This window comes from Loxodonta africana, unplaced genomic scaffold (genome assembly GCF_030014295.1).
Source record: "Loxodonta africana isolate mLoxAfr1 unplaced genomic scaffold, mLoxAfr1.hap2 scaffold_80, whole genome shotgun sequence".
Taxonomy (NCBI): Eukaryota; Metazoa; Chordata; class Mammalia; order Proboscidea; family Elephantidae; genus Loxodonta; species Loxodonta africana.
In genome coordinates this window covers 853,177-876,222 of record NW_026975539.1, presented here as the reverse complement: position 1 = coordinate 876,222, position 23,046 = coordinate 853,177, and the positions used below count along the sequence as shown (strand labels likewise).

At 41.4% G+C, this 23,046-nt stretch overlaps 1 pseudogene; it reads left to right on the top strand.

Annotated features, from left to right (window-relative positions):
* The first annotated feature begins 16,390 nt into the window (after nt 1–16,390).
* On the top strand, nt 16,391–22,213 carry LOC135230152 (PC-esterase domain-containing protein 1B-like; annotated as a pseudogene).
* The last annotated feature ends 833 nt before the right edge of the window (nt 22,214–23,046 follow it).

Here is a 23,046-nt window from a genome sequence, read left to right as displayed (position 1 = left end):
TTAATGATTGGAATGTGGAATGTATGAAGTATGATTCTAGGAAAATTGGAAATTGTCAGAAATGAAATGAAAAGTGTAAACATTGGTATCCTAGCATTAGTGAGCTGAAATGGTCTGGTAGTGGTGATTTTGAATGGGAAAATCATATGGTCAACTATGCTGGGAACAACACATTGAAGAGGAATGGTGTTGCATTTATCATCAAAAAGGACATTTCAAGAACTATCCTGAAGGACAATGGTGTCAGTTATAGGACAATATCCATACACCTACAAGGCAAGTCAGGTCATATGGCTGTTATGCAAATTTATGCACAAACCAGTAAGGCCAAAGATGAAGAAACTGAAGAATTCTACCATATTCTGCAGTCTGAAATTGATCAGACATGCAATCAGGATGATTTGATAATTACTGGTGATTGGAATGTGGAAGTTGGAGACCAAGAAAAGGATAGGTAGTTGGAAAATATGGCGTTGGTGATAGAAACAAAGCCGGAGATTGCATGACAGAATTTGGTAAGACCAATGAGTTCTTCATCGCAAATACCTTTCCTCAACAACATAAATGGTGACCTTACCAGGTGGAACACACAGTAATCAAATTGACTGCATCCGTGGAAAGAGACAGTGGAAAAGCTCAGTATCATCAGTCAGAATAACTCCAGAGGCCAACTTGTAACAGACCTTCAAGTGAACATACACAAGTTCAAGTAACTGCTGAAGAAAATTAGAACAAGTCCACCTGAGATAAAGTATGACCTTCAGCATCTTCCACTTAAATTTACAGACAATCTCAAGAATAGATCTGACACGTTGAATGATAATGACTGAAGACAGAGGAACTGTAGAATGACATCAAAGATGTACATGAAGAAACAAGATGTCATTAAAAAGACAGGAAAGAAGGAAAAGACCAAAATGATGTCAGAAGAGACTCTGAAACTTGCTGTTGAACACGGAGTAGCTAAATCAACAGGAAGAAATGACGAAGCAAAATAACTGAACAGAAGATTTCAAAGGGCTGCTCAGGAAGACAAAGTAAAGTATATAACAATATGTTCAAAGACCTGGAGGTAGAACATCAAAAGGGAAAAACACACCTGACATTTCTCAAGCTGAACGAATTGGAGAAAAAATTTAGGCCTCGAGTTGCAATAGTGAAGCATTCTGTGGGGACAATACTGAACTATGAAGGAAGCATTAAAAGAGGATGGTAGGAATACACAGAGTCACAATACCAAATAGAATTAGTTGATATTCAACCATTTTGAGAAGTATCATATGATTAGCATGTGATGGTTCTGAAGAAAGGTATCCAAGCTGCATTGAAAGCATTGGCAGAAAAGAAAGTTCCAGGAATTGACAGAATACCAGTTGATATGTTTCAACAAATGGATGCAGCACTGGAAGTGTTCACCCCTCTATGCCAAGAAATTTAGAAGACAGCTACCTGGCCGACTGACTAGGAGTAATCCATATTTATGCCTATTCCCAAGAAATATGATCCAACTGAATTCTGAAATTATAGAAGAACATCATTAATTCCACATGCAAGTATAATTTTGCTAAAAATCATTCAAAACAGGCTGCAGCAGGATTTCGACAGGGAACTGCCAGAAATTCAAGCCAGGATCAGAAGTGGGTGTGGAACCAGGATATCATTGCTGATGTCAGATGGATTCTGGCTCAAAGCACAGAATACCAGAAAGATATTTACCTGTGTTTTATTAACTATGCAAAGACATTCAACTGTGTAGATCATAAAAAATTATGGATAACATTGCGAACTTCAGAACACTTTATTGTGCTCATGAGGAACCTGTACACAGATCAAGACACAGTCATTCTAAAGGGGATACTGTGTGGTATAAAGTCAGAAAAAGTGTGTGTCAGGATTGTGTTTTTCCACTATATTCATTCAATGTGTACGCTGAACAAAGAAGCCGAAAAGCTGAACGACATGAAAAAGAATAGTGCATCAGGATTGGAAGAAGATTCACTAATAACCTGTGAGATGCAGATGATACGATTTTGCTGAAAGTGAACAGGACTCAAAACACTTATTGGTGAAGGTCAAAGATCATAGATTCAGTATGGGTTTTACCTCAACACAAAGAAAAAATCCTTCCAACTGGACCAATAACCAACATCATGATAAATGGAGAAAAGATTGAAATTTTCAAGGATTTCATTTTACTTGGATCCATAATCAACACCCATGGAAGCGGCAATCAAATGGTGGATGCATTGAGCAAATCTACTGCAAAATACCAATTTAATGTGTTGAAAAGCAAAGATGTTACCACAAAGACCAAAGCGCACCTGACCTAAGCCATGGTGTTTTCATTCACCTCATATGCATGAGAAAGCTGGATGATGAATAAGGAAGACCAAAGAAGAATTGACAATTTTGAATTGTGGTGCTGATGAATAATATTGAAATTACCATGGACTGCCAAAAGAACAAACAAACCTGTCTTGGAAGAAGTACAACCACAATGCTCCTTAGAAGCGAGGATGGTGAGACTACGTCTCACATACGTTGGATATGTTATCAGGAGGGATCAGCCCCTTGACAAGGCCATTGTGCTTGGTAAAGTAGAGAGCCAGTGAAAAATAGGAAGACCCTCAGCAGGATGGACTGACTCAGTGGCTGCAGCAATGGGCTCAAGTATAAAAATGATTGTGAGGGTGGTGTAAGGCTGGGCAGTGTTTAGTGCTATTGGGCATAGGGTCCCTCTGAGTCAGAAGCAACTCGAGGGCACCTAATAACAACATTGTAAATGATTCCCACACGTGTGTTATTTTCTCATACTGTATTGTCATCCATGTTGCTGTAATGCTAGAAGCTCTGCCACCAGTATTTCAAATACCAGCAGAGTCACCCATGGTGGACAGGTTTCACCTGAGCTTCCTGACTAAGACAAACTAGGATAAAGGACCTGGTAGCCTACTTCTCAACATTAGCCAGTGAAAACTATATTAAGGGCAAAGGAACATTGTCTGATATAGTGCTGGAAAACGAGCCCCTCAGGTTGGAAGACACTCAAAATAGGACTGGGGAAGAGCTTCCTCCTCAAAGTAGAGTCAGCCTTACTGACATGGATGAAGACAAGCTTTGGGGGCCTTCATTTATTCATGTGACACAACTCAAAATGAGAAGAAATCCCCGCAAACATCCATTAATAATAAGAATGTACATTAATAATCAGTGTACAATGAATGACTCTAGGAAAATTGGAACTTATAAAAAATGAAATGGAACACATTAACATTGATATCCTAGGCATTAAAAAAAAAAAATAGAGAGCTTAAATGGACTGGTAAAGGCTATTTTGAATTGACTATCATATGATCTACTCTGCTGAGAACGACAAATTAAAGAGGTATGGCAGTGCATTCATCATCAAAAAGAATATTTGAAGCTCTAACCTCAAGCACAACGCTGTCAATGATAGGCAAATATCCACAAACCTACAAGGAAGACAAGTTAATATGACTATTTTTCAAATTGAAACACCAACCACTAAGACAAAAGATAAAGAAATTGACAGTTCGTACCACCTTCTGCAGTCTGAAATTGAACAAACATGCAATCAAGATGCATTAATAATTACTGGTGATTGGAATGCAGATGTTGGAAACAAAGAAGTAGACACAGTAGTTGGAAAATACAGCCTTGGTGATATAAACAATGCCAGGGACCGCATGGCCTGACAGAGCTTTTCACGACCAGTGACTTCTTCATTACAAGTACCTTTTTTCAACAAAATAAACATCATGTATACCTGTCAATCTCACCAGAATAAATACACAGGAATCAAAATGACTAAGTCTGTGGAAAGAGACTATGGAAAAGCTCAATTCAGTCATAAGAAACACAGGGATGACTCCCGGAAACACCATCCATTGCTCATAAGCAAGCTCAAGCTGAAGCTGAAGAGAATCAGAACAAGTCAACAACGGCCAAAGTATGAACCTGGGTATATCCCACCTGAACTTAGAGGTCATCTGAGAATATATTTGACTCATTAAACACTAATGACCAAAGGCCACACAGACAGTGGGATGACATCAAGGGCATGAAGAAAGTTAAGAATCCACTAAAAAGTAATGAAAGTAAAAGACCAAAATAGATGTCAAAAAAGGATCTGATACTTGCTGTTGAATGTGGAGTAAATAAAGTAAAAGGAAGAATTGATAAAGTAAAGAGCTGAAAAGAGGATTTAAACGACAGCTAGAAAAGACAAAGTAAAGTATTATAATGAAATGTGCAAAGACCTGTTGTTAGGTGCTGTCAAGTTAGCTCCAACTCATAGTGACCCTGTGCACAACAGAACGAAACACTGCCCAGTCGTGAGCCATCCTTACAATCCTTGTTATGCTTGAGCTCACTGTTGCAGTCACTGTGTCAGTCCAACTCCTTGAGGGCCTTCCTCTTTTCCGCTGACCCTGTAATCTGCTGAGCATGATGTCCTTCTCCAGGGACTCTTCCGTCCTGGCAACATGTCCAAACTATGTAAGATGCAGTTTTGCCATCCTTGCCTCTAAGGAGCATTCTGGCTGTACCTCTTCTAAGACAGACCTGTTTGTTATTTGCCAGTCCATGGCATATTCAATATTCTTCACCAATACCTCAATTCAAAGGCATCAATTCTTTTTCAGTCTTCCTTATTCATTGTCCAGCTTTCACATGCATATGACGCGATTGAAAATACCATGGCTTAGGTCAGGCGCACCTTAGTCTTCAGGGTGACATCTTTGCTTATCAACACTTTGAAGAGGTCCTTTGCAGCAGATTTACCTACTGCAATGCATCTTTTGATTTCTTGACTGCTGCTTCCATGGATGTTGATTGTGGATCCAAGTAAAATGAAATCCTTCACAACTTCAAGCTTCTCTCTGTTTATCACGATGTTGCTCAATGGTCCAGTTGTGAGGATTTTTGTTTTCTTTATGTTGAGATGCAATCCATACTGAATGTTGTGGTCTTTGATATTCATTAGTAAGTGGTTGAAGTCCTCTTCACTTTCAGCAAGCAAGGTCCTGTCATCTGCATAACACAGGTTCTTAATAAGTTTTCCTCCAATCCTGATGCCCAGTTTTGCTTCGTATAGTCCAGCTTCTTGTATTATTTGCTCAGTATACAGATTAAATACTTATGGTGAAAATACACAACCCCAACGCACGACTTTCCTGACTTTAAACCAATCAGTATTTCCTTGATCTGTCTGAACAACCACCTCTTCATCTATGTAAAGGTCCCTCATGAGCACAATTAAGTGTTCTGGAATTCCCATTCTTCGCACTGTTATCCATAGCTTGTTATGATCCACACAGTCAAATGCCTTTGCATAGTCAATAAAACACAGGTAAACGCCCTTCTGGTATTCTCTCCCTTCAGCCATGATCCATCTGACATCAGCAAGGATATCCCTGGTTCCACATCCTTTTCTGAAACCGGACTGAATTTCTGGCAATTCCCTGTCGATATACTGCTGCAGCCATTTTTGAATGATCTTCAGCAAAATTTTGCTTCCATGTGATATTAAGGATATTGTTCTCTAATTTCCACATTCAATTGGATCATCTTTCTTGGGACTAGGCATAAATATGAATCTCTTCCAGTCAGTTGGCCAGGAAGCTGTCTTCCATATTTCTTGGCATAGATGAGTGAGCATCTCCAGCGATGCATCTGTTTGTTGAAACATTGCAATGGATATTCCATCAATTCCTGGTGCCTTGTTTTTCACAAATGCCGTCAGAGAAGTTTGGGCTTCTTTCTTCAGTACCATCGGTTCCTGATCATATGCCACCTCTTGGAATAGTTGAACTTCGACTAATTCTTTTTGGTATCATAACTCAGTGTATTCCTCCCATCTTCTTTTGATGCCTCCCGTGTCATTTAATATTTTCCCCATGGAATCCTTCACCATTGCAACTCGAGGCTTGAATTTTTCTTCAGCTCTTTTGGCTTGAGAAATGCCGAGTGTGTTCTTCCCTTTTGGTTTTCCATCTCCAGCTCTTTGCACATGTCATTATAATGTGCGTTTACTTTGTCTTCTAGAGATCCCCTTTGAAATCTTCTGTTCAGTTCTTTTACTCCACAAATTCTTTCTTTTGCTTTAGCTGCTCAATGCTCAAGAGCAAGTTTCATAGTCTCCGCTGACATCCATCTTGGTCTTTTCTTTCTCTCCTGTCTTTTCAATGACCTCTTTCTTTCTTCATGTATGATGTCCTTGATGTCATTCCACAACTCGTCTGGTCTTCAGTCACTAGTGTTCAATGCATCAACTCTATTCTTCAGATGATCTCCAAATTTAGGTGGGACACACTCAAGTTCATATTTTGGCTCCAATGCACTTGTTCTGATTTTCTTCATTTTTGGCTTGAACTTGCATATGAGCAATTGATGGTCTGTTCCACGGTTGGCCCCTGGCCTTGTTCTGATGGATGATATTGAGCTTTTCCATTGTCTCTTTCCACAGATGTAGTCAATTTGATTTCTGTGTGTTCCATCTGGTGAGGTCCATGTGTATAGATACCATTAATGTTGGTGAAAGAAGGTATTTGCAATGAAGAGGTCATTGTTCTTGTAAAATTCTATCATTCGATCTCTGGCATTGTTTCTATCACCAAGGCCATATTTTCCAACTACTGGTCCTTCTTTTTTGTTTCCAACTTTTACATTCTAAAAAAATTTCTAGTTGCCAGTAATTACCAATGCATCTTGATTGCATGTTCAATCAATGTTGGACTGCTGTAGCCGATAAAAATCCTTTATTTATTCATCTTTGGCCCTAGTGATTGGTGCATAAATTTGGATAACAGTCATATTAACTCGTCTTCCTTGTAGCTGTATGCATATTATCCTACCACTGACAGCGTTGTATTTCAGGATAGATCTTGAAATGTTCTTTTTGACCATGAATTCAACACCATTCCTCTTCGAGTTGTCATTCCCAGAATAGTAGGCTATATGGTTGTCCGGTTCAAAATGGCCAATACCAGCCCATTTCAGCTCACTAATGCCTAGGATATCGATGTTTATGTGATCCATTTCATTTTTGATGATTTCCAGTTTTCCTCGATTCATATTTCATACGTTCCAAGTTCCAATTATTACTGGATTTTTGCAGCTGTTTCTTCTCATTTTGAGTTGTGCCACATCAGCAAATAAAGGTCTCGAAAGCTTTACTCCATCCATGTCATTAAGGTGGACTCTACTTTGAGGAGGCAGCTCTTCCCCAGTCATCTTTTGAGTGCCTTCCAACCTGGGGAGCTCATCTTCCAGCACTATATCAGACAATGTTCTGCTGCTATTCGAAAGGTTTTCACTGGCTAATGTTTTTCAGAAATAGAATGCAGGGTCCTTCTTCCTAGTCTGTCTTAGTTTGGAAGCTCAGCCGAAACCTGTCCTCCATGGGTGACACTGCTGGTATCTGAACACCAATGGCATAGCTTCCAGCATCACAGCAACACGCACGCCCCCACATTATGACAAACTGACAGACGTGGGGGTGCAAAGACCTTGAGTACAAAAGCCAAAAGGAAAGAACATACTCACCATTTCTCAAGCTGAAAGAACGGAAGAGAAAATTCAAGTCTTAAGTTGCAATATGTATACTGAGCAAATATTTGAGAAGCTGGATTATATGAAGAAGGAGGGGACATCAGGATTGGAGGAAAAAAATATTAACAACATGTGTTATGTAGATGACACAACCTTGTTTGTTGAACGTGAATAGGACTTGAAGCACTTATTAAGATCAGAGACCACATCCTTTAGTATGGATTACACCTCAATAAAAACAAAAATATCCTCACAACTGTACGAATAAGCAACATCATGATGAATCGAGAAAAGTCTGAAGTTGTCAAGCATTTCATTTTACTTGGATTCACAATCAACAGCCATGGAAGCAGCAGTCAAGAAATCAAAAGACACATTGCATTAGACAAATCTACTGAAAAAAACCTCTCTTAAGTGGTGAAAATAAAAATTTTTACCTTGAGGACTAAGGTGCATGTGACACAAGCCATGGTGTTTCCAATCACCTCATATGCAGTGAAAGCTGGACGATGAATAAGGAAGACAGAAGAAGAATCGATGCCTTTGCATTTGGCTGTTGTAGAAGATAATCGACTATACCATGATGTCAAAAGAATGAATAAATCTGTCTTGGAAGAAGTACAACCAGAATACTCCTTAGAAACAAGGATGGCAAGTCTACATCTCACATACTTTGGACATATTTTCAGGAGGAATCAGTCCCTGGAGAAGGCCATCATGCTTGGTTATAGAGGAAGACCCTCAATGAAATGGATTGACTCAGTAGCTGCAACAATGGGCAAAAGCATAGCAACAATTGTGAGGATGGCACAGAATTGAGAAGTGTTTTGTTCTATCTATGAGTCAGTATTGACTAAATTTGCCTAGCAACAAGTTGCAATTTTGAAAGATTCTATGGGGAAAATATCAAATGACACAATGCATCAAAAGAAGATGGAAGGAGTACAGAGAGTCATTGTACCAAAAAGAATCTGTTGACGCTCAGCCCTTTCAGGAAGGACTATGTAATCAAGCACCGAAGGTGCTGAAGGAAGAAGTCCAAGCTTCACTGAAGGTATTGGTAAACAAAGAAAGAAAGAAAAAAACAAGGCTCCAGGAATAGACAGAATATCAAGTGAGATGTTCCAAGAAATGGACCCAGAGCTGGAAGCACTCACTCATTTATGCCAAGAATTTGGAAGATAGTAATCTGGCCAACCAACAGGAAGAAATTGATATTTGTGCCCAATCCAGAGCAAGGTGATCCAACAGAATGCAGAAATTATCAAATAATACCATTACTATCACACACAAGTAAAATTTTGCTGAAGATCTTTTGAAACCAAATGCAGTAATACATCAACAATGAACTGCCAGAAATTCAAGCTGCAGACAGAAGAGGACATGGAATGAGGGATATCATTGCTGATGTCAGATGGATCCTGGCTGAAAGCAGAGAATACCTAAAACATATCTACCTCGGTTTTACTGACTGTGCAAAGGCATTCAACTGTATGGATCATAACAAATTATGAATAACATTACGAAGAATGGATATTCCACAACACTTAACTGTTTTGAGGAGGAAACTACATAGACCAACATACAGTCATTTCAATAGAATAAGGGGATACTGCATAGTTTTAAATCAGGAAGGTGCCTTAGGGTTGTATCCTTTCACCATACTTATTAAATCCACATGCTGAATAAAAAATCCATGAAGCTGGACTCTATGAAGAAGAAAAGGGCATCAGGATTCGATGAAGACTCATTAACTACTAGCGATATGCAGATGACACAACTATGCTAGCTGAAAGTGAAGAGCACCTGAAACACTCATAATATCAAAGACTACAGCCTTCAATATGGATTACACCTCAATTTAAAGAAAACAAAACCCTCACAAGCAGACCAGTAAGCAATGTCATGATAAAACAAGAAAAGATTGAATTTGTCAAGGATTTCATTTTACTTGGATCCACAGTCAATACCCATGGAAGCAGCTGTCAAGAAATCAAAAGAACTGTTGCACTGGGCAAATCTGTTGCAAAAGACCTCTTTAAAGTGTAAACAAGCAAATACGTCACTTTCAGGTCTAAAGTGCTCATGACCCAAGCCATGGTTTTTTCAGTCCCTCATGTACATGCGAAAGCTGGACAAAGAATAAAGAAGACTGAACTGTTGCATTTGAATTGCAGTGTTGGCAAAAAATATTGAATATACTGTGGACCCCTAGAAAAAGGAATAAATCTGCTTGGGAGAAGTAAAACACAGCCAGAATGCTCCTTAGAGGCAAGGATGGTGAGACTTCACCTCATGTACTTAGGATATGTTATGGAGGGACCAGTCCTTGAAGAAGGAAATCATATTTGGTAAAGTAGTTGTCATTGTTGTTAGGTGCCATCTAGTCAGTTCCAACTCATAGTGACCCTATATAAAACAGAACAAAACACTGCCTGGACCTGTGCCATCCTTACAATTTGTGTTATGCTTAAGCCCATTACTGGAGCCACTGTGTCAGTCTATCTTGTTGGGGGCCTTCCTTTCATAACAATTGTGGATAACGTTGTGAAGTACGGGGATTTTAGAACATTTAATTTTGCTAACGTGGAATCTGTACATACACCATAAATCAGTTCCTCAGGCAGAACAAGGGAATAGTGTGTGCTTTAAAATCAGGAAAGGTATGCATCAGGGTTGTATCCTTTCACCGTACATACTCAATTTATATGCTGATCAAATAATGTGAGAAGCTGGACTATCTGAAGAAAAGTGTGCCATCAGGATTGCAAGAAGACTCATTAATAATTTGAGAGAGGCAGATGATACTGCCTTGCTTACTGAAGGCAAAGTGGATTTGAAGCACTTACTGGTAAAGATCAAAGACTACAGCCTTCAGTATGAATTACACTCCAACATAGTGAAAAGAAAAATCCTTACAATCGGGCCAACAAGCAACATCATGATAAACAGAGAAAAGGTGGAAGTGGTCAAGGATTTCATTTTACCTGGATACACCATCAGTGCCAGCAGTCAGTAAATAAAATGATGTACTGAACTGGGCAAATCTTCTGCATAAAGACCTCTTTAAAGTGTTGAATAGCAAAGGTGTTACTTTTTTGACTAAGGTGCACCTGACCCAAGCCACGGTATTTTCCATCACCTCATAGGCATTCAAAAGCTGGACAATGAATAAGGAAGTCTGAAGAAGAACTGATGCCCTTGAGTTATGGTGTTGGAGAAGGATACTGAATATACTATGAACTGCCAGAAGAATGAACAAATCTGTCTTGGGAGAAGTGCAGAGTGTTCCTTGGAAGCAAGGATGGAAAAATTTCATCTCATACACTTTGGACATGTTATCGGGGGGAAGAACATCATGCTTGGTAGAGGGCCAGCAAGAAAGAAGAAGACCCTCGACCAGATGGATTAGCACAGTGTCTGCAAACAATGGATTCAAACATAGCAGCCATCTAAGGTACAGCCGCAGAGCCCACCCACCGAAGTGCTTTAGGAATAGAGACATACCTACCCGACTGGCACTTGGGGGAAGCCTGTCAGCATCCTGCCCCCCCTGGAGTATGAACCCCTGCTGCTACTAGAATCTGGTGTACAAAACTATCACCAGTTCTTCTCTAGGTGGAAATGTAACAGTCTGCTCCACACACTTGATGCCCCAAAATCAGATTCTACTGAAGAATAGTGAATGGACTCTTAGGTTCACATATCTGGTAACAGCCCAAACCAGCTAGTAATAGGACATAAGTGAGTCAAGGGCTACAACATTCAAGACAGCGCAATCTAGTAGCCCATCTACGTACATTGAAAGAAAACAAAACAAGACTCAGTGACCAAATATAGATTAAATCACTACAACATCTTAGTGATGGCTCAGAGACAGCAGGCGATATCAAAACACATATAGAAGCAGACCATGATTGCTTCTACAACTCCCCAAAGTAAAGAATCAAAATCTTTTCCAAATGAAGATACAATCCTGGAATTGCCAGATACAGAATAAAAAAAAAACTAATTTACAGAATTCTTCAAGACATCAGGGATGACCTCAGAAATGAAATAAGGCAATTTACAGAAAAAGCCAAGGAACACACTGATAAAGCAGTTCAAGGTCTCAAAAAGATTATTCAAGAACATAGTGGAAAAGTTAATAAGCTGCAAGAATCCATAGAGATACAGCATTCAGAAATCCAAAAGATTAACAATAAAATTACAGAATTAGACAACGCAATACGAAGTCAGAGGAGCACACTCGAGCAATTAGAATGCAGAGTGGGAGCTCTGAAGGACCAGGGAATTGACACCAATATAGCTGGAAAAAATCAGATAAAAGAATTAAAAAAAATGAAGAAATCCTAAGAATCGTGTGGGACTCTATCAAGAAGAATAACTTGCATGTGATTGGAGTCCCAGAACGGGGAGGGATATCAGAAAACACAGAGAGAATAGTTGAAGATCTGTTGGCAGAAATCTTCCCTGACATCATGAAAGACGAAAGGATATCTATCCAAGATGCTCATCGAACCCCATTTAAGACTGATCCAAAAAGAAAATCACCAAGACATATTATCATCAAACTTGCCAAAACGAAAAATAAAGAGAAAATATTAAAATCAGCCAGGGATAAAATAAAGGTCTCCTACAAGGGAGAATCAATAAGAATAAGTTCAGACTACTCAGCAGAAACCATGCAGGCAAGAAGGCAATCGGATGACATATACAGAGCACTGAAGGGGAAAAACTGTCAGCCAAGGATCATATATCCAGCAAAACTCTCTCTGAAATATGAAGGTGAAATTAAGACATTTACAGATAAACACAAGCTTAGAGAATTTGTAAAAACCAAACCAAAGCTACAAGAAATACTAAAGGGGGAAATTGTTTGATAAGAAAAACAATAATATCAGACACCAGCACAACACAAGGTCACAGAACAGAGCATCCTGATATCAACCCAAATAGGGAAATCACAAAAACAAATTAAGATTAATTTTAAAAAGAAAAAAACACTCAAAACAGGGAATCATTGAAGTCAATATGTAAAAGATCATAATAATCTAAAAGAGGGACTAAATACAGGTGGCATAGAACTGCCATATGGTGAGGGATACAAGGCGATATAGGACAATACAAGTTAGGTTTTTACTTAGAAAAATAGGGGTAAATAGTAAGGTAACCACAAAGAGGTATAACAACTCCACAACTCAAAATAAAAACCAAGAAAAACATAACGACTCAGCAAACATAAAGTCAGATACTATGAAAAAGAGGAACACAAAATTTACAAAGAAAAATGTCTCAGCACAAAAAAGTAAGTGGAAAAATGAAATTGTCAACAACACACATAAAAAGGCATCAAAATGACAGCACTAAACACATGCTTATCTATAATTACGCTGAATGTAAATGGACTAAAGGCATCAATAAAGAGACAGAGAGTCACGGACTGGATAAAGAAACACGATCCGTCTATATGCTGCCTACAAGAGACACACTTTAGACTTAGAGACACAAACAAACTAAAACTCAAAGGATGGAAAAAATATATCAAGCAAACAATAAGCAAAAAAGAGCAGGAGTAGCGATATTAATTTCTGACAAAATAGACTTTAACGTTAAATCCACCACAAAGGATAAAGAAGGACACTACATAATGATAAAAGGAAAAATTGCCCAGGAAGATATAACCATATTAAATATTTATACACCCAATGACAGGGCTGCAAGATACATAAAACAAACTTTTTCAGAACTGAAAAGTGAGATAGACACCTCCACAATTATACCAGGAGACTTTGACACACCACTTTCGGAGAAGGACAGGACATCCAGTTAGAAGCTCAATAGAGACACGGAAGACCTAATTACAACAATCAACCAACTTGACCTCATTGACTTATACAGAACACTCCATCCAACTGCTGCAAAGTATACTTTTTTTTCTAGTGCACATGGAACATTCTCTAGAATAGACCACATATTAGGTTTTAAAACAAACATTTGCAGAATCCAAAACATTCAAATATTACAAAGCATCTTCTCAGACCACAAGGCCATAAAAGTGGAAATCAATAACGCAAAAATTATGGAAAAGAAATCAAATACTTGGAAACTGAACAATAACCTGCTCAAAAAAGACTGGGTTATAGAAGACATTAAGGAGGGAATAAAGAAATTCATAGAATGCAACGAGAATGAAAATACTTCCTATCAAAACCTCTGGGACACAGCAAAACCAGTGCTCAGAGGTCAATTTGTAATGATAAATGCACACATACTAAAAGAAGAAAGAGCCAAAATCAGAGAACTGTCCCTACAATTTGAACAAATAGAAAGTGAGCAACAAAAGAATCCATCGGGCACCAGAAGAAAACAAATAATAAAAATTAGAGCTGAACTAAATGAATTAGAGAACAGAAAAACAATTGAAAGAATTAACAAAGCCAAAACTGGTTCTTTGAAAAAATTAACAAAATTGATAAATCATTGGCCAGACTGACTAAAGAAATACAGGAAAGGAAACAAATAACCCAAATAAGAAACGAGATGGGTCACATCACAACAGACCCAACTGAAATTAAAAGAATCATGTCAGATTATTGCGAAAAAGTACACTCTAACAAGTTTGCAAACCCAGAAGAAATGGATGAATTCTTAGAAAAAACTACCTACCTAAACTAACACAATCAGAAGAACAACTAAATAGACCCATACCAAAAATGAGATTGAAACAGTAATCAAAAAACTCCCAACAAAAAAAAAACCCTGGCCCGGATGGCTTCACTGCAGAGTTCTACCAAACTTTCAGAGAAGAGTTAACACCACTACTACTAAAGGTATTTCAAAGCATAGAAAATGATGGAATATTGCCTAGCTCATTCTATGAAGCCACTATATCCCTGATTCCAAAGCCAGGTAAAGACATCACAAAAAAAGAAAATTACAGACCTATATCCCTCATGAACATAGATGCAAAAATCCTCAACAAAATTCTAGCGAATAGAATTCAACAACATATCAAAAAAATAATCCACCACGACCAAGTGGGATTTATACCAGGTATGCAAGGCTGGTTTAATATTCGAAAAGCCATTAATGTAATCCACCACATAAATAAAACAAAAGACAAAAACCACATGGTCTTATCAATTGATGCAGAAAAAGCATTTGACAAAGTCCAACACCCTTTTATGATAAAAACTCTCAGCAAAATAGGAATTGAAGGAAAATTCCTCAACATAATAAAGGGCATCTTTTTATACAAAGCCAACAGCCAACATCACTCTAAATGGAGAGAGCCTGAAAGCATTTCCCTTGAGAACGGGAACCAGACAAGGATGCCCTTTATCACCACTCTTATTCAACATCGTGCTGGAAGTCCTAGCCAGGGCAATTAGGCTAGACAAAGAAATAAAGGGTATCCGGATTGGCAAGGAGGAAGTAAAGTTATCACTATTTGCAGATGACATGATTTTATACACAGAAAACCCTAAGGAATCCTCCAGAAAACTACTGAAACTCGTAGAAGAGTTTGGGAGAGTCTCAGGTTATAAGATAAACATACAAAAATCACTTGGATTCCTCTACATCAACAAAAAGAACATCGAAGAGGAAATCACCAAATCAATACCATTCACAGTAGCCCCGAAGAAGATAAAATACTTAGGAATAAACCTTACCAAAGATGTAAAAGACCTATATAAAGAAAACTACAAGTACTACTACAAGAAACTGAAATGGACCTAGTTAAGTGGAAAAACATACCTTGCTCATGGATAGTTAACATAGTAAAAATGTCTATTTTACCAAAACCCATCTATACATACAATGCACTTCCAATCCAAATTCCAATGACATTTTTTAATGTGATGGAGAAACAAATCACCAACTTCATATGGAAGGGAAAGAAGCCTCAGACAAGCAAAGCATTACTGAAAAAGAAGAAGAAAGTGGGAGGCCTCATTCTACCTGATTTTAGAACCTATTATACAGCCACAGTAGTCAAAACAGCCTGGTATTTGTACAACAACAGGCACATAAACCAATGAAACAGAACTGAGAACCCAGGTATAAATCCATCCACATATGAGCAGCTGATATTTGACAAAGGGCCAGTGTCAGTTAATTGGGGAAAAGATAGTCTTTTTAACAAATGGTGCTGGCATAACTGGATATCCATTTGCAAAAAAATGAAACAGGACCCATACCTCACACCATGCACAAAAACTAACTCCAAGTGGATCAAAGACCTAAACTAAAGACTAAAACAATAAAGATCATGGAAGAAAAAATAGGGACAACTTTAGGAGCCCTAATACAAGGCATAAACAGAATACAAAACATTACCAAAAATGACGAAGAGAAACCAGATAACTGGGAGCTCCTAAAAATCAAACACCTATGCTCATCTGAAGAGTTCACCAAAAGATTAAAAAGACCACCTACAGATTGGGAAAGAATTTTCAGCTACGACATCTCTGACCAGTGCCTGATCTCTAAAATCTGTATGATTCTGTTAAAACTCAACCACAAAAACACAAACAACCCAATCAAGAAGTGGGCAAAGGATATGAACACACACTTCACTAAAGAAGATATGCAGGCAGCTAACCGATACATGAGAAAATGCTCTCGCTCATTAGCCATTAGAGAAATGCAAATTCAAACTATGATGCGATTCTATCTCACTCCAACAAGGCTGGCATTAATCCAAAAAACACAAAATAATAAATGTTGGAGAGGCTGCAGAGAGATTGGAACTCTTATACACTGCTGGTGGGAATGTCAAATGGTACAACCACTTTGGAAATCTATCTAACGTTTTCTTAAACAGTTAGAAATAGAACTACCATACAACCCAGAAATCCCGCTCCTCGAAATATACCCTAGAGAACTAAGAGCCTTCACACAAACAGATATATGCACACCCATGTTTATTGCAGCTCTGTTTACAATAGCAAAAAGCTGGAAGCAACCAAGGTGTCCCATTAACGGATGAATGGTTAAATAAATTGTGGTATATTCACACAATGGAATACTACACATTAATAAAGAACCATGACGAATCTGTGAAACATTTCATAACGTGGGGGAACCTGGAAGGCATTATGCTGAGCGAAATTAGTCAGAGGCAAAAGGACAAATATTGTATAAGACCACTATTATAAGATCTTGAGAAATAGTATAAACTGAGAAGAACACATACTCTTGTGGTTACAAGGTGAGGAGGGAGGGAGGGTGGGAGAGGGTTATTTACTGATTAGTTAGCAGATAAGAACTACTTTAGGTGAAGGGAAGGACAATACTCAATACACGGAAGGTCAGCTCAACTGGACTGGACCCAAAACAAAGAAGTTTCTGAGATAAACTGATAGCTTCAAACATCAGTGGAGCATGGCGGGGGTCTGGGGACTATGGCTTAAGGGGACTTCTAAGACAATTGGCAAAATAATTCTATTATGAAAACATTCAGCATCCCACTTTGAAATGTGGCGTCTGGGGTCTTAAGTGCTAACAAGTGGCCATCTAAGATGCATCAGTTGGTCTCAACCCATCAGAATCAAACGAGAATGAAGAACACCAAGGTCACAAGATAACCATGAGCCCAAGAGACAGAAAGGGCCACATGAACCAGAGACTTACATCATCCTGAGACCAGATGAACTAGATGGTGCCCGGCCACAACCGATGACTGCCCTGACAGGGAGCACAACAGAGAACCCCTGAGGGAGCAGGAGATCAGTGGGATGCAGACCCCAAATTCTCATAAAAAGACCAGACTTAATGGTCTGATTAAGACTAGAGGCATCCCAGCTGTCATGGTCCCCAAACCTTCTGTTGGCCCAGAATAGGAACCATTCCCGAAGACAACTTATCAGACACGGAAGGGACTGGACAATGGGTTGGAGAGAGATGGTGGCTAAGAGTGAGCTACTTGTATCAGATGGACACTTGAGACTGTGTTGGCATCTCCTGTCTGCAGGGGAGATAGGAGGGTAGAGAGGGTTAGAAACTGGCAAAATTGTCAGAAAGGAGAGACTGGGAGGGCTGACTCATTAGGCGGAGAGCAAGTGGGTGTATGGAGTAAGGTGTATATAAGCTTATATGTGACAGACTGACTTGATTTGTAAACGTTCACGTAAAGCTCAATAAAAATTATTAAAAAAAACATAGCAGCCATTTTGAGGATGGCGCAGGGACAGGCAGTGTCTCATTCTGCTGTACACAGAGTCACTATGAGTCAGAATGGACTAAACAGCACCAAACAACAACAACAAAGATGGTAGTGTGGATACATATCCTGTTATGTAATCTTCAAAGAGTATTACAATCAGACAGCTAGAAAACTTATCTAAGGGAAAATAAGAGGCCAAAGTTCATACCAGCAGGAGCCTGCATTAATATCATAGCAAGAAACAGGTCATGGTTATTGCAGCCAGGAAATTAGCATCTATATCCAACTGAAGAAGAACTCAAGATATGTATACTTGGAAACTAAATCCACATCCCAATAGGAACCCTGGTGGCACAGCGTTTAAGAGTTACAGCTGCTAACCAAAAGGTCAGCAGTTCAAATCCACCAAACGCTCCTTTGAAAACCATGTGGCAGTTCTACTCCTTCCTATAGAGTTGCTGTGCATCAGAAACCACTTGATGGCAATAGTAATGGGCAGCAGTAAATACGGCATATTTATTACAGTCAAGAGGTTAGCATGCATACCCAAAGAAAAACACGATGGGTTAAAACAAGCTCTAAGACTAAATATTTACCTAGAATATAGTAATAATATTGAAGTCAAGGTCATTACAGCCATAAAGTTAGCACTTATAGCCAAAGAAATAAGAGGTCAGAATTAATAAAACCTGGAATTCATCCAAATCCTAACATAAAGTGAGGGGCACAATGCTACAACCTCCATATACAAGGAGAAAGGAGGTTAGGGTTCAAAGAATCATGAGCCCAAAATCATATTTTAATAAGAGATACATTATGCTTCTTAAAGCCAGGAAGCTACATTCACATACTACTTAAGAGAAGATCAGGGTTCATAAAGCCCTGGTCTGACTCAAATTGTGCTAAGAATTGTGTTATGTTTCCTACAAGCAGGTAAGTAGCAACCACGTTCATGGACAAAAACAGATTAGGGTTCATAAAGCTAACAGCCTACATCCATATTTTAGTGAAAATGGCCCATGGTTCTCATGGCCAGGGAGCTAGAATCCATATCCTATGAAACGTAAAGACAGAGTTTAAAGAATGCAAATCCGAGTAAAAATCTGAAACTGGATCTGAATATTAAACAGGCCGTGGTTGTTAGAGTCAAGAAACTCCTATGTTGGGAGACTGAAGGTCAGGGTTCATTGAGCCAGAAAAATGCATCCATAAAACATAGCCAAGGGAAAAGGGGGCCACAGTAAGTACAGCCAGATAGGTAGTATTCATATTCATGATTAAAGATGGTCAGAGTCCATATGAAAGGAAATTTGCCTTAATAACCTACTTAAAAAAAGATACATGGCTTGTGAGGCCTGGAAATTAGCATCTATACCCAGAGAAACATGAAGGCAGGATTCATAAAGAAGAGCTTTAACGTATGTACTAGTGAGAAAAGGGTCATTTAAACAAAGCTAGAAAGGGAATATCCATAACCTTAAAACAATATCTATGTCTTTAGTTTTGTTTTTTTTTTTACTAAGATATTGACATAATAGTAAAGATTATGTCATGGTTGTTACAAAAAGGAAGTTAGCAACCATATCCAAAGGAAAAAGAATAACAAAAAAGATCAGGTTTCACAGAGCCAGGAGCTTGACCCATATTCTGGTAATGAAATAGTCAAAGGCAGCACGGTTGGAAAGCTAGCATCCTATTCAAGCAGACAAGAGGCCAGGGTTCACAGAGCTTGTTCCATGCACATATTTTTTTAATAAGGAATATGACGTGAGTGTTACAGCCAGAATCTGCTAATAGAGAAGTTCATGATTCACAGAGCCAAGAGACTAAATCAACACCCTATGAAGTAATGGGGCATGGTTGTTACAGAACCATGCCCCATACTGGCATCTATATTAAAGAGAGGGAAGGGAAGGGTTCTTTTATCAAAGTTGATGTCAATATCCTGTTGAGAATTAGGCCTTGGATTTCAGCCAGGAATCCAGCACCAGTATGTAAAAACAAACAGTTGTATGTAAGGGATAAGGAAATCATGCTACATCTTAGTAAGAATTAGGAATGGTGCTTTCAGCCAGGACGTCAACATTTATATTCAATGGAGAGGAAGTCATTGTACGTGGAGCAAGTACTGACCATTGTACATGGAGCAAGTACTGACCAGTACATCTGGCTCATAGCAACCCCAGATATTGCAGAGTAGTAATGTACTCCACAGGTTTTTTTGTTTTCTAAGTTTATGCCCTTTGGGAAGTAGATAGCCAGAACTTTCACTTGAGGGGCCTCTATGTGGACTCAAACTGTCAATCGTTCTGTTAGCAGTCATATGTTTAATGGTTTGGGGCACCCAGAAGATAGTGTCATAATTTAAGGAGTGAGCATGTTAAAATTAACAGATCTAATGGCTGGTGGAGCCACTGTGGAAAAGGGTCTGAGCATTTCCCAAAGCAACGATTGTTCTACCACCACACCAGCAGACAAGTGCAGCTCAGGGCTTTTACTGAGAGCTGGAGCTCTCTTTTTGCACAAGTCCACCTACAAAAGTATAATAGGAGCCTAATTTGTAAGAGCCAGAAGTTGCATACTAAGCTTACCCTGCTTGAACCACACCAGAGGCCGTTTGTTAGTGCAAAAAGGTGGTGGACGGCAGGAGTTCTACACTGGACACCCCGGGGGGATCCCCAGAGAAGCAGAATGACTGACCAGAAGGTGGTGCCCAGGAAGGGTAAAACGTCCACCTACGTTACATACCGTAGGGTTCCTTTGCTTCGATTCTCCAAAGGGCAATGCTGGATAAATGCAGAGGAGCTGTGTGGTGGCCAGGCCTCAGCTCAGGAGCACTGGGTGTGCAGATGGAAGTGTGAAGGGTGGACTGCTTGGGGATACCATCATGGCCAGTACCTTGTGGGTATGGATTCCCACACCCCGGTTGGAACACTGTGTTAGAAGGGGTCTCCAGACTTTACCCTGGGACAAAGACAGTGATCAGGTCATGGGATGTGTTCTTGTCATTTCTCAGGAGGGCTGGGGTACTCACAATGGGATTGGGAAGAGAGAGACAAAACGAAAACAAAGACGAAAGCACCGTGGAACTAAGATGAGTATGTTTTCCTGAGTATTCTCGCCTACACTGCCTGGAAATCCTGGGTGTGGATCCACCACCGACTGGGCCACGGCCCTGGAAGTGGCCTGGTTCTTCCAGTGGACAGATTTTGTCCCAGTGCCTGGAGCACAGGTGGTGGCTGAGGCGGAAACAGCCTACAACCATCCAGACCAACAGCATCAGTGTCAGCACCGCTGCCCTCCACCAAGGGGAGCCAAGCCAGGCACAGGGGCAGGGCCATGGGTTCAGAGGTCACACCGTGGGCCTAAGGATTGGCAGAACGCTTTCAGGGCCCCGGACGCTGCCCCCTTTCTCCTCCCCGTCCAGGCCCAGGCCAGTCCAGCGGCATTAAACAGCCCCCGTCTGCCCGCCCGGCCGCCCCACAACCGCCAGCCAGCCAGCCTGCCTGCCTTCTCTCCGTCTCTGGCAGCAGCCCCTCAGCCCTCGGTCCAGAGCTCTTTCGGGACCCGCCCTGAGGGAAGGCAGGAGCTAGGCCACCTTCACCCAGCCACCATGGTCCACGTGAGGGCGTCCGAAGTCCGGCAGCTGCGGCACAACAAGTTCGTGGTCGTCATGGGGGACTCGGTGCAGAGGGCCGTGTACAAGGACCTGGTGCTCCTGCTGCAGAAGGACTGCCTGCTCTCAAGCAGTCCCCTGAAGGCCAAGGGCGAGATGAGCTTCTAGCAGGACAGGCTGCTGCACGGCGGCGGGTGGGGCCGTATGCACAACGGGACCCACTACCGCGAAGTCCGCGAGTTCTGCTCCACACACCACCTTGTGCGCTTCTACTTCCTCACACGCGCCTACTCCCGGTACGTGGAGAAAGTTCTGCTGGAGCTGCTGAGGGGCGAGCACGGCCCAGACGTGGTCATCATGAACTCCTGCCTCTGGGACCTGTCCAGGTATGGCCAGGATTCCATGTGGAGCTACAGGAGGAACCTGGAGACCCTGTTCTGGTGCCTTCGCTAGGTCCTGCCCGAGTCCTCTCTCGTGGTGTGGAACACTGCCATGCCAGTGGCTGAGACGGTCTCGGGGGGTTTCCTCCCGCCTGAGGGCATGCCCCCGACCTCGTGCCTGCGGGATGATGTGGTGGAGGCCAATTTCTACAGCGCCGCTGAGGCCAGCAGGCTCCGCTTCAACGTGCTGGACTTGAATTTCCACTTCCGGCACTCCGGCAGCACAGGCAGGCAGATGGCGTGCACTGGAACCAACACGCTCATCGAAGGCTCTCGCAGCTGCTGCTGGCCCATCTGGGCGACATCTCGGGCGTGGACCTGCCCTGCGACAACCCGGTGGGCAGGTGGATCTGGGAAGGCCCTGGGAGCCGTCTCAGAGGGCCCGCGGACGACAGACTGCTCCAGCACCACTGAGGTGAATCCAGTGAGGTAGGCCCCGCCTCGACGCCCGCCTAGACCCGCGTGCCCGATCGCTTAGTCGCGGAGACCCCCTATTTCCCTGCCCCAGGTTCCCAGGTGCTTCCGGCGGCACCGCCATGGCTCCAGTTTGCCCTGGAACCAATCCCTGCAGCGCCAGCCATGCTCTGGCGACCCCTCTGCACTGCACACTAGGTATGGCGAGGAAGCAAACCTGACAGCTGGCCGGCTGCCCCGCAACGCCGGAATACATACGGCCTCTGATTAGCACCAGCGCCGCGTGGTTCACCGGGCTTCTCCGCCTTACCCTCCAGGTACCCCCCGCAGAGCCACAGAGGTGCAGGGGGACGGACCGCAGCCACCAGTATGACCAGTGCCAAGACTTCGGTAACCACCCCCCCACGTAGGTCGTCCTCTCCCCTTTGAACCCTTGCCTGGGGGATGGCCTAGGCATGCAGGTCTGGAACACCTCCAGCCACCCCTCCACCCCTCTCAGCAAGGACAAGCCTTACTCGCTGCGAGTTGGGGAAAGGAACAGATATCAGACGTGCACACTCACGGTTGCCTCCTCCTTGCCTTGATGCACAAACTAACTGCGAATTAAAAAAGTGCGTTCAGAAACACAGTGTCTGTCTCTGCGAAGGCCTTGTGGGGCTGCGCCCTGGCAGTGTGTCCATAATGGATCAGTGTAGCCTGTCACTCCCATTATGTTCTGGGTGCCTTTCGGGGCAAGGAGCAGGGCGCCCAGACGCCTCCTCGGGGGCTTCTGCTGCTTTCAGGGCCAAAGAGGCAATCAGGCGAAATCCATTCCTTCCAATTACCTGTAGTTT